General features: G+C 40.8%; 1 protein-coding gene across 1 annotated transcript in view; it reads left to right on the top strand.

Annotated features, from left to right (window-relative positions):
- Nucleotides 1-6618: 6618 nt before the first annotated feature.
- il1rapl1a (interleukin 1 receptor accessory protein-like 1a) overlaps nt 6619-15087 on the top strand; it is a 166941-nt gene continuing 158472 nt past the window's right edge. Inside the window, 1 exon segment of the mRNA XM_019353318.2 lies at nt 6619-7485. The gene's annotated coding sequence lies outside the window, so the exon portion shown is untranslated.

Raw genomic sequence — 15087 nt, 5'->3', positions numbered from 1 at the left:
AAATATGTAGGTTGATGTCCAAGACTTTCTGTGACTGAAATAAAACTCTCCACAATGCAACAATAGCTGTTAGATGATGAGTGGTTTTAGATCATGATCATCCAGCAGTGGGTGGTACATTCTTATAAAAGCCCAGACAGAGAAGTTATTCTGAATCCACCACTTGTACTCTTCAACTTTGTTTTAACCCCCTCCTCTCCTGCTCTGCATTTTAAAATGAAACCCAGCCTTTGACTTCTCTGGAAGTGGATCACTTGGCGAGGTTAATTAGATGTTGATGCCTTTTCACACGCTATGATCAAACACGTATGCCGGACCGTCAAATTCAAAGGCAGTGGCACTGTGATTCGGAAAGATGCCACTTTAATCAAAAAGGCTGTTCACAGCATTCAGCACATGAACTGGCCAAAACGATGACATAATCAAGGACAAGAAAAGGTGTCCAAAAGTTTTAGAACTATTAGATTTCTTGTACGTGTGAGCAATTGCTTTTCCCAAGGTTGCACATGAATCTGCTGGCAGCGTCAGTATCAGTTATAAAGAGGTTAAATCACTTCTAACTGAAGGTTTCGAAAAAGGAAATGGCATTTTGAAAAGTAAACCTCTGAGGGACCGGTAACAATAAAACGACTCTCATTCTGATGTGTTGGTTTTAATTCAGTTGTGTGCTCTGGCTGTCAGTGGTTTTGTGCTGGCACAGATGTGCATACCAGATGAGCAGGGGAAATGGCATCATCTCTACAATTACAGGAAGGTCACGACCTGCTGTCACAGCAACCGCTTGGCATCCGTTTAGAAACTGCTTGGCACCCGCAACCTGCAGATTTCATAAACCTGCAATTAGGCAATGGGCATGTATCAGTCAGCACACTCTGTGAAACATCTGCTTGTCTGTGGGTGTGTGTTACTGCGTGTGTCTGAGCGTGTGTGTGTATGTGTTCGTCTGTCCATTTTCAGCATGTGTGCATATCACAGAAAGAATTAGAAATGATGGACGATGGACACAAGCTAACAGGAGACATTTTGTCCCAAATGTCCAAATCAGCACAAAACTGAAGGAGAGGCTTGCAAGAAAAGTTAATATGCCGTGCAATAAGTTTAGGAAAAAATAGCAAAGTACATTGATTTGCATGGAGAAGAGCTTTGTTGACTTTGTGTGTTTTGTGGATGTACATGTTGTGAGCCACAGAAAGCTGCAAATTATAAAAAATCTCTCATTGGAGCCTCAGAAGTGGAAGGTGAGGGGACATCCAGTATAGTCTCTTGGAGATAAAGAAGCGTTATTTCTCTTTTATGACAGCAAATTCCTAAACAGTTGGGGAAAAGAAATGGCTTCTTCCTGATGTCTTTTTGCATATTTGTCACACTGACATTCAAATCATCCAGCAGATTTTAATATTAGATAAAGATAGTATGAATAAATACAAAATGCAGTTTTTAAATGAGTGATTGCATTTATTAAGGGGAAAAGTTGTGTAAAGCTACTTGGCTGTGTGTGGAAAAGCAATTGCTCCCTAAACCTAATAACTGGTTGTGCCACCTTTGGCAGCAAGAACTGCAATCAAGTGCTTTTCACATCACTGTTGAGGAATTTTGGCCCGCTGTTCTTTGAAGAATTGTTTTAATTCAGACACACTGGAGTATGTTCAAGCATGAACGGCCTGTGTGAGTTCATCCCAAAGCACCTAAATCTGATTTAAGTCCAGATTTTGACTAGTCCACTAGTGTTTTTCTTTCTGGAGTCATTTGGAGGCAGATTTTCTGGTATGTTTTTTGACATAACATAAGTGTGGTTGACCTTCAGGACATGAACTGAAGGGAAAACATTCTCCTTCAGAATTCATGATTTCATCAATAATGGCACGTCTTCCTGAAGTAGCAAAGCAGCTCCAGACCAACAGTCTACCTCCACCATGTTTGGCTGTTGGTGTGATGCCCTTTTTATGAAATGCTGTATCCGTGTTAGGCCAGATGTAAAACTAACACAGCACTGAACTTCCAAAAAGTTCAGCTTTTATTCTGTTATTCAACAGAATATTGTCCCAATAGTCTTGTGGTTCATCAAGAAGTTTTTGTTTATTTTGGCAAATGTAAGATGAGCTTTGCACTCTCTTTGGTTGGCAGTGGTTTTCTCTTTGAACTCTCCCATTGATGCCATTTCTGCCAACTCTCTTTCTCATTGTTAAATCAGGAACTCTGACCTTAAATGAGGCAGGTGACGCCTGCAGTTCTTTAGACGATGTTTTTGGTTCTTTTGGGATCTCCTGGATGAGTCATCAAGGTGCTCTTGGAATAATTTTGGAAGCTGGCCCCTCCTGGGAAGGTTCACCACTGTTTCAAGTTTTGTGGATTATGACTCTCACTGTAGTTCACGTGTCTGAGTTAAGGTCAGTGTTCATGATCCAATAAACCCTTAGAAATTGCTTTGTGACCTTTTTCAGACTGATAGATGTCAATGACTTTGTTTCTCCGCTGTTGTTGAGTTTCTTTAGATTGAGGCATGATCTACTGATTTCTTAATAAAAAACTGTTATCTTTGTGAAATATTAAAATTTGTTTCATGATCTGAAACATGAAAGTGACAAATATGCAAAAAAAACTCAAAAGAAAGGGAGCAAATACTTTTCCACAGCACTGTAGGTGGTAAAATTAAAGTATCTTTAATCTAAACATATGCTTTACACAAAATGCTTCTAAGAGTTGGCAGAAAATATCCAACAGCACCAAGAACAAGCGTAACTCAGAGAGGGAAGGGGGAGAAACAAGAAATGGCGGAAGGCACAGAAACAGGAGGGAGATGAGATGACGACAACTGATGGACAGCAGACAGACCAGACAGTGACAGATATATAAACTAATGAGACAGATATTGCTCCCAGGAGATGATGAAAAGCAAAACAGAGCTAAAGGAAGAGTGAATATTAGACTGATACTGTGACATCACTCATTTGTTGGAGGCTAAGGTTACACCATGTTTGTGTGCTATCAAATCTATGACAGCGCTATGTGTAAGTGGACAGAAAAGAATTAAAGATGGGGTTCATACACGCACTGCTACAAGCAAGATTCACTGGTGGATTTAAGCACTTTGAATCAAACCCACAGCAAGTGGAAAACGGCTTCATCTTATTACGTTAAAACTTTGAGAAATGTTCAAGTAGAAACCAATGGAGAGAAGACCTCAATATTATGATCAATTTGTCTGTGTGTGAATTCACATTGCAGTAGTACTGCTGTGTTTTAAAAGTCCATGGCTACATCTGTTCTTGTGTTTCCTGTGGCCCACTAGGACACACATTATTTTCTTCTTATTTTCAATTTGAACCAAAGAATTAATTGTTTCTTTATCTGGTTGCATTCATATGCATTGTCTATTTCTGTCTGCTCAGGAAAGTGGGACATGATGTTAATTCAAGATATCGCCAATTTAAAAGCAAAGTTGGTGATTTTTTTTTTAAATTAGTGAAAGAGTCCATATGGAGCCGTTCCCATCCAGTCAAAGTAGCCTCCGTGCAGTGCCACTGAGCAGAAGGAGACTGGACAATGCAGCAGCAAGAAAAAAAAGAAGTGTGGGAGTAAGCTGTGATGGAGTCCTGTGATCTCTAAGCAGTTTCTATGGCATCACTCATGCACCATTTATCTACCGAATATGGAGGAACTAGCCATGAGTGAGTGAGTGAGTGAGTGAGTGAGTGAGTATATTTTTTATGGAGAATGAAGAGGAGGGTTTATGTCATATCAGTCAGCCTCTATATTTTCTGCAGGCGGAATAATGGTCAGGTACCTACTCATACTCTGAAAGGAAAACTGCGGAGGCAGATACGTCTGTGACGAGTTTCCTGAGCCCTGGGCCAGTGCAGTTATACAAGACAGCCCTCTTCCTTCCCCTCGTTCACGGACGCCGCAGATCCTTTTGGGATTTCACAATGAAAGGTGGACAAGACACAAACACATGCAGTGTAATTGTTGTGTGCATAAAAATGCCCACGTGCTGCTTTAGCATTCCCTTTATTCTGCAACCTCAGCTTCAGTGTTGCTCTTGTTTTCTTGAGGGCAGTATACTATGAAGATTGCTGTATAATCCCTACAACTGAGATGACCACTATTTAAAAAGGGTTGCTATGTTAAGTGGTTGAGAAATGACAAATGACAATGAAAAGTATTTGTTTAGCAAAGTGGACAATATACCTGTAATCCTGGATTACATCATATGATAATAATAATAATGCATTGGATTTATATAGCGTTTTTCAAGGCACCCAAAGCGCTTTACAATGACATTATTCATTCACGCTCACATTCACACACTGGTGGAGGCAAGCTACGGTTGTAGCCACAGCTGCCCTGGGGCAGACTGACAGAAGCGAGGCTGCCATATCGCGCCATCGGCCCCTCTGGCCAACACCAGTAGGCGGTAGGGTAAAGTGTCTTGCCCAAGGACACAACGACCAGGACAGAGAGGCCGGGGATCGAACCGGCGACCTTCCGGTTACAGGTGCCCTTCCCAACCCCCTGAGCCACGGTCACCCAATAATCAATACAGCAATGTGAAAAAATGCTAAATGAAATGCATAACTGAATTTCACCAAAGAGTTAAGACAATCCTTACAGGTGGGTGGATGGAGATGCAGTTTTATGACTTCCAACAGCTGTTACGGATCTGCTCAAATGAATGTTTAAAGTGAGAAACTATGATGATGGGTCTGACATGATGGATGATCATGCTTTTTCTAAAACAATTACATCTGCCCATAGTAGATCCCATATCCCCGCTCCCCTAGCTGACACAAGTTGGTGAATGGTATATGGGATTTTGTTTGTGGGGCTTACAGCACTGTTGAAACTTGACCAAGAAGAGATGCTATAGAGAGTTTTTCAAGAAAAGGAGATTTGTTTTTGTGAGCTGCTTAGAGCTTTATTCATTTCACATTTTCCTGTGATGGATAGATGATTAAGTTGTAGTAAGGCATGCACTGGAGCTCCATCATACACCATATACAAGACAGCTGTTTGGGCAATGTTATTACATTTAAATGCTGAATCTCTTTTTAAGAAAAACAATTTAAGGTTTCAAATGTTTCAATAAAAATCAATAAATATGCCTCCGGTAACATGGCCTTTGAGTCAGATGCCTAATATTGATATAGAAGAGGTGCATTTAAGGCACTGATTAAAATACAGGTCTGAATTTAGCTTATTACTCATGGTGATAGTTGGGCTACTCAATTTAGTATGTGTTGGTTTCATCTTGGCTTTGATCTGATCTGAACTCCCTGATTAATCATTTACCATAAAAACAAATACATAGAAAGAATATACCAGGACCATTTTTATCCAGCAAAAATGTCAAACCAGCTTAAAATAGAAGGCATTCGCACAGAATGGTGCGAGGGAGACAGGGGGCAAAGTGTTAAATATTACGCACAGAGCAAACAATTCAACAACAATTCACCACTGAGAGTGCATTTGGCTGTGAGATTTCAGCTGAGTTGAGATTTTTTTTTCTTTTTCAGACCGCTATTACATGAATTAGTAGGATGTGTCTCATCACCACTGATGGCTCATGCTAACCCAAAATTGGAGATGAGTACAAGAAGTGAATCATTCTCTATTGGATTTGTACACCCACACAGGTGTTTTCATGTATTCTGCCGGATTACATGCTGGTGTTAAATGTGGGCAGACGTAGTGTGTGGCATAACTACAGTCCAGGTACCGATAAGATGCTGAAAAGGTGTAATTTGTCCTGACAAAATGGGTGTAACAAACTAACAGATGAGTCAGAGAGTTGCCAATCAAGCAAAGTCTACATATCCAGACCTGAGAACAAGTTTAGTCCAACAAACTTGGAGAAATCTTATTATTCATTGGCAGTTTGTTGGTAGCATGGTTGCCAAAGAATGAACTAACTTCTAAGTGACTTTCACAGTGAAGCTTACACGATTCTGATTAATGTGTGGTGTTTACTTGGTGGACTAATCTTCAAGCTAAAGATCATTACTCAATTAGAAACAGTCCCTCTGTTGTTGTGTATATTGTTGTCTGTCTGTTCACCAGTGTGTCTTTGCTTAGAACTGCATGACGCAATGACAACATTATTGCCTCATGTAGATTTCATAGGCTTCTGGAAACAAGTGCAACAGGAAAAACATGAATGTAAAAGCTGAAGATGCTACTATTTTACTGCAAAACCAACAAACTGTATTTCTTCAGCCTCCACCGACCTTTTGGTTTTTAACAGAAACCGGAGAGCTAATAAAGATATAGAAAATAGAGCTGCTACATAATCACTAATATAAAGAGGTAAATATTTTCTAATTTCAGTCAGACTTCAAACAGTTGTAAATAAGGATGTTATAAAAGAAGGCAGCGGGTAGCCTGGGAGCTCCCTGATGTCTCTGAGATTGTGATGTCGGTGTTTCAAATTCGACAGGTGTCTGGATAACTCCTTTTAATCGCAGCCGTAAAACAAAGTAATAACAAGATTAAACAGTAGGCTGTTTGTAATTTCCATTTGAACGGACATAATAATACTTTGAACTCACACTTTATTTCAAGCTCCTCTCTAGCGTGAGGCTGAAGCATGCAGTTTTAAGTCCCTTCTCTCTTCCCTGTTGATCTCTCCTTTTCCGCACCTCCCACCCCCGTATTTCCCTTTCTTAACCCTGTCCACCTTTTCCCCTCTTCCAACAAGTGAAGAGCGTTTTTGTTGCACGTCGTCTTTGGCGCTTTGAATTGAGTTATCGATGTCTGCTGGAATTTCTCTCCCGCGCCATCCCCTCGTCTATTTTGCCGTTCAGTCGGCGATGATGGTGCCAGAGTGCAGGTGCAGCATGTGTTGGAGACAGCAGGGACGGTGTGTGGTGCACTAGGACCAGGGAGCGATTCCTCTCGTCGTGTGCATTGCAACTACAGAGGAGCTGTGGAGGAAACCCCCCCATCGGATCTGGCCATTATATCCATACATTTCTTTTCCACATCTCCACCGCGCCGCGGCTGAGTGGGGATCGCACCAATCAGCGAGCCTAGGATGGTCAAGCACCCAGGAGAGGATTAGCAGGCTAACCGAGCACTATTTGCGTAAAAGTCAGCTGTCAGATATTTTTTTCGGACGGGTTAGTCGTTTGGCAGCTTAGCCCCAACTCGTTTAGATGTTATGTTTTATTTGCTGTAGTAAAATCGTATTTTTTTTCTTCTTCTTCTACCCATCATCCGTTTTATTTCAAGCGCGCAAAGTCACATCTGCGTAGGAGAGCACTTGGCGCACTTCTTCCCCAAAGGACAGAGACAAAAATCTCCATTCTTCTGTTTGGATTTAAACCGGACGATCGGCTGAATGGGTGACCTCGCCGAGACACAGACTATCACGAGCTTGCACCCACTATATGGAAACCTGTTTTCTCCATTGACCTGGAGTTGTGATGTCCAAAGCCTTCCTCACTGACTGACAAACGGCGTCGTACCATTTTTGGAATCGAGTTGAAGGTAGGCCAGTTTTCTATTTTCTTTTTTTTGGCTTTTCGACACAGCACGGTTTTTCTGACCATCTGATAAAGTTCGCAGACCTCATTTTAACCGACTCTTCTAATATTACGACCACAGATTGATCGCCCCTGGTCTGTGGTTCTGTCGGACAGTTGCAGTAGTTATTCTGGAAAAAATACAAGGTGGAGAAAGGCTAATATACATCAGTTTTATAAAGCTCTGAGTCAGTCAAACGCTTTTAAGGGGAGAAGTTCAGCACATGCTGTGGAAACGATGTAATTGACTTCGAATATAGATTACAAAGGGCTTCAAACATTCAGGAAGCCAAAAGATAAATAATTAAACTAAAGATATGCGTCGCAATGTGAGAGGCAACCTCAGTGCCTGCCTTTTTTGTTTAGTTTTTTCTTTTTTTTTGGACTGAGTGTTCCTGTTTTTGTGTATTTGGCTCACGATATGTTTGCTCATGAGCTCAATCATGGAGATTCCGGAGAAACCCTCTGCAGTGCAGTCTCATACATCGGGCCGCCGGGCTCACTGGAGCTCACAAAGGAGAGGATTTAGATAAAGGTGTAAACGAAGCAGCAGCTTTTCCTGAAGGCAGTCTACCAGTAAGCCTTATTATATGCACAATCCTGTCTTTATACGGAGGGATATGGGCTGCTGGTTGTACCGAGGCAATGATTTAGCCATAAAAGAGAGCCTCAAAAAAACACAAAACTTATTATGCTCTCTCTCTCTCTCTCTCATGTGTGTCACGTGCACACCCACACACTCTCAGTGATAGTTTGAAATGACTGTGTATGTGTGAGAGAGAGTGCGTCACTGTACTTAGCCTGTAAAGCTTAAATTGGAGACATATTTGAATGCCAAAGCTCGCGCACATGCTGTCATTATTTTACTGCCCGAACAAAGCTTATCCGCGTCATTACGCAAATGTAACCGTATTGAAATGACAGCTTAATCGGATTGGGTTTCTTGCCATTTTGACCTACTGTACGAGTTACCCATGAGGGACGAACAGCGCGGCCCATTGGGTGGAAACGTACAAATACCGACGCATGACGCAGGGACATGAGTGATAGATGATGATCCTATTTCTGGAAGTGCGCCTGGATTATAAATGCCTGAGCAATTTAAGTGCTAGTGGAAACATCAGGAATCGCCAGTCTTATTTATTGTTTTCCATGCTGTGTGTGTGTGTGTGTGTGTGTGTGTGTGTTTTAAACCTCACTACAGGCAGATATGAGGAGAGACTGTGGGTGGTCAGTGGCTCTTGGACTCATCGCAACCGTGTTCTTCAAGTGAATACGCATACGCTCGTATTAAGCCCCCACCCCCCTTTCTCTCGCTGTCAAACAACCAGTGCTGCCTTGCTGGTTCGTCGCCAGGCTGCAGTTTGAGGTGACACCAAGCCGGACTCATGTATCGTTAATCAGAGCAGAATTTTTTGTCTTTTGAAGTTTTTCAGATAACCTTTATCTATTGATGCTGGCAGGGACGATATCATCAGTGGGACTGAGGTGAGCCTCATTTCCAATTCACGCTGTTAGCAAAGAAAGTCGTGAAACTGAACCGTCTCCGCGTCACGCTGAATTTTCAGTGTAGTTTGTGTGAGCACAGGGCCTCGCTAATAAATTCGTAAAGTCACTTCTGTCTGATGTTTCACGGTGCAGCAGATAAAAATGGCAGGCCGTCGCTCTTGCCAGCAGCACCTCGTCATAGGAGAGATGACAGGAACTGTCCGTGGTGCTGAAACAGACAGCTCCTTTGTTCAACTCTGGGCAGAAATGTTCGGTTGCTGCTGTAGGCTAACTCTCCTCGGCTTGTGTCACATTTTGTGTGTTAAATACTTGGGCAGCTAGTGAGTCACACACACATGTTGTATCTATCTATCTATCTATCTATCTATCTATCTATCTATCTATCTATCTATCTATCATAGATTGGGACAGGATCACAGCCTTTGCTTTAAATGGCATCATCGTGTCTGCTGAGTGGTGTTACAATCCATTAGCTGATCACCATAAAGTGGGGCTTCTCTTGGCCATGTGAACAATTGTTTTTCTTTCTTTTTTTAAATGAAAATAACAGCTATTGACACCAGAAATAAGCCCAACACTAAAAGCAGGCACAAAGAGCAATTATGCCTCACTATGGTGCTGTAACTGTAAAATGTCAATTTCAAAGAAATAATCTCTTCTTAGTCTTTTCATGTTTGCAACACATACACACACAAAATATGCATTCAAATAAAACTTTTATTTTTGAGCCAGTTTTATCAGTTTTTCCAAAAATGAAGTACTTTCTTTATAACACAGATGATTGTGTTCTTGGGGGAAAAACAGCATTTCTCCTGCTTTATTTTCTTTTTGGATTCCACAGAGCTAAGCACACAATGTCTCTTACGACACATTTGGTGCTAAAATGTGTTATAAACACAGTTGTGGCGCTGATATACAGCCCAAGTGGAAATCCGATTATCTCTGGTGGGGATGGGGGGTGTTGTGACATCTAGTGTGCGCTGAATGATTGACTGTACTGTTTAGCTGTGATTACTAATAATATTCACATCAGTGTTTCAAAATGTCATTATGTGATAACAATCTCGATAACCCCTACCAAGTTCAATAAAGACATGCTGATCAGTGCCCAGTGGGACCACAGCAAGCCAATTTGTTTGCGTGTTAATGGTCATCTGGTTTGGGGGGAATCGCTAGTACAGACTTCCTGAAGTGGTCTTTCGTTGGTGATGAATGGCGTGTGTGTTTTCCCCTAACGCTGATTGAATTAGGCCACCCTGCAGTCCCATTGCTTTCCCTAGGAGCAAAGGCGATCCTGCAGTGAAGTTTATCAATAAGCGGGTGGATGGAGTGTAAGTGGTAGTGTTGCCGGGGGCAGACAGCCGGTCATGAGGAGGGGGAACACGCTTAGGGAGAGTCCCACTGATCACACGGCAGATTGGGAGCCCTTGGTGCTAGCGTCTGTCGGTCCCTGCCGTAGGGGAAGAGTGAGCAGTGGAGCCACACAGAGCTGACCTAGAACCACACACTGGGCCAACTTCAGGTCAGCATCCTGGGTGAAGGCAGCTCAGTTTAGCTGTTTTTCTTTTTCTTTGTGGTTTTCTTTTTTTGGAAGCATTTTTCGGTGTTTGTTTATCACAAAATATTCGGTCAATTTACCACAGTTGTGATCAGGTGATGAACATGGTTGATTCAGAACAAAGCGTCTAGCAAGCGCAGCATTTTGATGGCTTTGTTTTGAAGGCTGGTTGCTTTGATGTGGACCCCCATGAGGCCACTGGCAGCTGAGCTCCCACTGTGGCAGATTGATATTTGTAATTTAAGGGAAGCTGTCACACAGCATCCTCCAGATGGAGAGAGCCGCAGAGGCACGCAGTCGATTAAACACGGTTTGTTTAGGAATAATCATTTTGATGTGGGAGCTGAGGATTCATTTGAGGCATATTGGCTCTAAGGTTCAAAATGTTCAATTATATCCTTACACACACACAAAATCACAGCATAATAACACATAGATGTAGCGTACAGAGTAGTGTCAGGGAACCGGAGCTTTTAGCCTGTCTGTTCGCCACATCACAGCAGAAAGGACAGGTCAGTGATTTGTGTCCCTGCTGCAGAAAAGGTTGAGTAAAGGTTGCGAGCCAATTCATTAATTCACCCACTGGAGTGTGCACACATGCACATGCACGCATGTACTTGCATGCTGTTTTAGTCACTGGACTATTGGAATTGATATCTGGGGGAAGGGTCATGTTTTAAAGAGCCACCTTCTTCCTGTCACATTGATTGACAATAAAGGAACAATAAACATCTCAGAGAGAATACTGCTTGATTAACTAGCCTTCAAAGGCACCATACATGGACAATAAATCACGTTTTCATCTCACAAATTAGGATGATGGCATTTAGATGCCGGTTTGAAGACCTTCCAGCTTGAACTCATGACATTCCTGCTCATAGGTCTAACTGGTAATGTCAAATCCCATGAAGAGTTTAAGAGCAGTAATTTATATATTTATGTGATATTATTATAAATGATCCACTGTTATTGTGTATGCAGTGTTTGAAAAAGGAGGGAGAAAATGAGGCTGGGGTTTGAAAATGCAATAAAACATAATGTGAAATAATACCACAGATATTGACAGTATTTATGACACATTAGAATATACATTTTGCCTCTGATATATTTTCATTGTAAAATGCACTCCCAGATCAAATATCAGTAAGATGATAATAGTCAAGATAGCATTAATTCATTTATCATTCATATCGGCTTGGGCGTGGTGAAGGATGACGAGGCCAAGCTGATGCATCTTGACAATACAGCATGGTATTCAAGCATCTTTAGTTCTATGGCCGGACTGGGCAACTGCAGTGTTGTACTGAGTTTTTAAGAATGCCAAATGTTTTTTCTATCAGCCAGTCATTTACAGCCCTTTCTTGTAATTATACCATTTTTTTCCAGTTGCTCCAGTTTCTCCCACCATAAAAATGCTGAGTTGGTGCTGCCTCTTTACCCAGGACAATCTTGTAAAAGCAAAAACGGGTAAAGATTATTTAAAAATGAATAGATTTGATGTTGCATTTTCAGTGTCAGTTCATAAAGAGTTTCAGTAGGCATGTACCAAATTTGAGGTTAAAATTGTTAAAACTGATTTTTTATTTACTCCATTAACTTGTTTTGTTTAAGAGGACCATGGCACATTTACCCTTCCTTATTTTCATGGCAGTTTAAATATATGTGGTGATTTTGGTAATACGGCGCACAACTAAGGGTGTAATTCCCCTGCAATTTTAATGAAACTTCAATGTATTTTATCAGACATCATGATGTAATTATATTTACTTACTAATACTTAATGGTAGGTAAACAAGAATGAGGGTGCAGAAATTGAGGTATTTTACAAGAACAAAAGAAAAAAAAACATAAATAAATTTGTTGTTTTTTTATAAATAGGAGATGAAGAAAAGTCCTTATCACATTTTTATACAGGTGAATAGTAAAAGTCCTTAGTCGACACCAAAACAATGCATGATTATGCAATCAGATTAGGAAGTTTAGCCACTGCAGCAGTCCTGAAAGTATGGCATATTTGCAGTGTAGGCTGGGAAATATTGTTTGGTTTTATGCAAAAACTCATTTGAACTGTTACCTCCTTATTCTACTACCAGTATGTATTTGCAGGTAAAGATAATCAAATAAAAAACTGAAATTTCATTTAATTGTAGGGGAATTATGTCCTTAATCATGGACCTCATTATAAAGTTATAGTGTGTTTTTTGAAATTAGTATTATTTTTTCTTTACTTTCTCTGAATAAAACAAAATTTAACATTCACATCAGAGAACAGAAAGACAGTAATACAGCACACCGCAGGATCCTTGACAGTGGATGCTTGAACACCTGTACTGATATCACCTCCCTGATAACCTCTCCAACATTATCGCTCTCACAGCACTTGGCACAGATCCCACTTCACTGATTCCCTCATCTTTCCTTCATGCTGTAACTTTGGTCTGTCTGCCTCAAGTTTCTTTCAGGAGCACATTTTTAGAAAACTTAACTTCTTACTTTCACTGTACTTTGAAAGCTGTCAATGTAAACAAAGTTAGGCCTGTCAAGGTTGCTTTCAAGAGCTTGGCTCTTTAATTCAGTCACTCGGAAGCATAAGCTGCCAGCTCTTACAGTATTTAGATTAAAGTGGTGTCGATTTTGTACCTTCAAGTCACTTTGCTCACCAGATAAAAATGCCTTTATGTTTAGACATTTATAGAGAAGACTAATGGAAAATGGCCTGTACTTCTAAATCGACCGGAGAAGGAGATGAATGTGGGGTAGAAAAAATGAGGAAGGCAGGTAGTGATTTAAGGAAACGGGGAAAAAATCTGCATTATCTGGAGGCTTGATGTGCAGAGAGGAGTCACTGAGGGGTGGCGATGTGGGGGTTTGGATATATAAAAGTTAAAGAGAGGTACTCAGACTTGCTTTCAATTGCTATAGAACCAGACTCTTTAAGCTCGAAGGCTGGAATGCAAGTATGAAAGCCGATTAAATATCTACATAAATCAGCCACAAAATTAAAACCACTGACAGGTGAAGTGATCTGTGATCGTCTCATTAGAATGTAGTGCTCTGGTGTTGCCTTTAGACCATGAGGAACACAACAATGAGACCAAGCAGTTCATTTAGCTTACAAACTAAAATCCCGTAGAGCACCCACAGGATACACCTGAAAAAGCCTGATCCATGCAGACCCCTCCCCGTAATCCACAGGATCCAAAGGGCTGATCCAGTCCTGCCAATGTTCCAGTGCCAGACCCTACAGGACACCCAGAAAGTCTTCATGCCCTGATGGGTCAGCTGTGTTTTTGTGGCTCGAGACAGCCCTAACTTAGCACAGGCAGATGGTTTTAATTGTGCCTGAAGGTTGGATCTTTCTGGAGGGTGTAACACCAAAAATGAATTATTTAAAACTATTTTCATAAGATTTACAGTTGTTGTTGTTTTAGCTCTTAACCCCCAAACATATTATGACTACATCAGTGCACAGTTTTTGCCAGATAGAAGTTTAAAGAGTTTTATTATTTCATTTAAAAAGTCTTTATTTGTGTTTTGGATTAGGCTTTTTTCTCTCTTTTGATGGGGGCTGGACCATAATGGAGCCAATCAGGATTTCTAACATTTTAATTAAAATGCAATAATTGGAGTGAGATTGTGTTCCAGGACGCTGTCAATCAAATCTGATCAGCTGAATGAAGGCAGATTATCAGAATGTTTAAACTATTATTTAAACGTGTTAGCTTTAGCTTCAGTTTTTACTCTTTTAATCATATATTTGATGGAAATGTTAGGATTTAAGGAAGAAGTCTAAGGGATTTAAGAAAACTGTAAAACTAGTTGTTTCTTTAAAAAGAAGAGGAAGAATTGGGGCTATGCAAATATTTGAAGGATTTAGACTTTGTTATAGTGGTGCAAAACCTTTTAGGGAAGATGTTATAGTGCAATCATTCACCCTTTATTTTTTCTTAACACTCTCTCTGAGCAAAACCAAGGTTTGATTTTAAACCATGAGCACAATCTGGTTTCAGACTTAACCAGCTGTTTGAGTTTCCCTAAACCTAAAAACACTTCATCTCAGAGAGCCAAAATAAGACTCGATAGAAGAGATTAGACAACATTCATATGGCTCATTTTGCAAAATGACAAATGACCTTTTTCATCATATGATTTAAAAGGACGTGTTGCCCTCTCAGTCTCCATCAGTAAAAAAAGAAACTTGGTCTGGACATTGTTAATTATTTCCCTTATGATTATGTCTGTCATGAGAACATGCTTGAATAAATCCTATTCCTGACTTTAAACATATTAGGTTTCTCTTTTACTGTTTGCACGCTGCCTTTGGCCCTGCCATAAAATACAGAGGGTCGACCACACCGGCTGTAATGGAATCAATCTCTCAGCTGTCACTTTGCATTGGTCCTGGGCAAATCTCACCAGTGTCCCATGGGTGAACATGTAAGATATGCAATGTGAACGCTTCCAACACATGTGCTCATACAGGGCACATAAATGAAAGGA

The sequence above is a fragment of the Oreochromis niloticus genome, linkage group LG16 (genome assembly GCF_001858045.2).
Source record: "Oreochromis niloticus isolate F11D_XX linkage group LG16, O_niloticus_UMD_NMBU, whole genome shotgun sequence".
Classification (NCBI taxonomy): Eukaryota; Metazoa; Chordata; class Actinopteri; order Cichliformes; family Cichlidae; genus Oreochromis; species Oreochromis niloticus.
The sequence above is the reverse complement of the archived record's forward strand: the minus strand, read 5'-3'. Positions and strand labels throughout refer to the sequence as shown.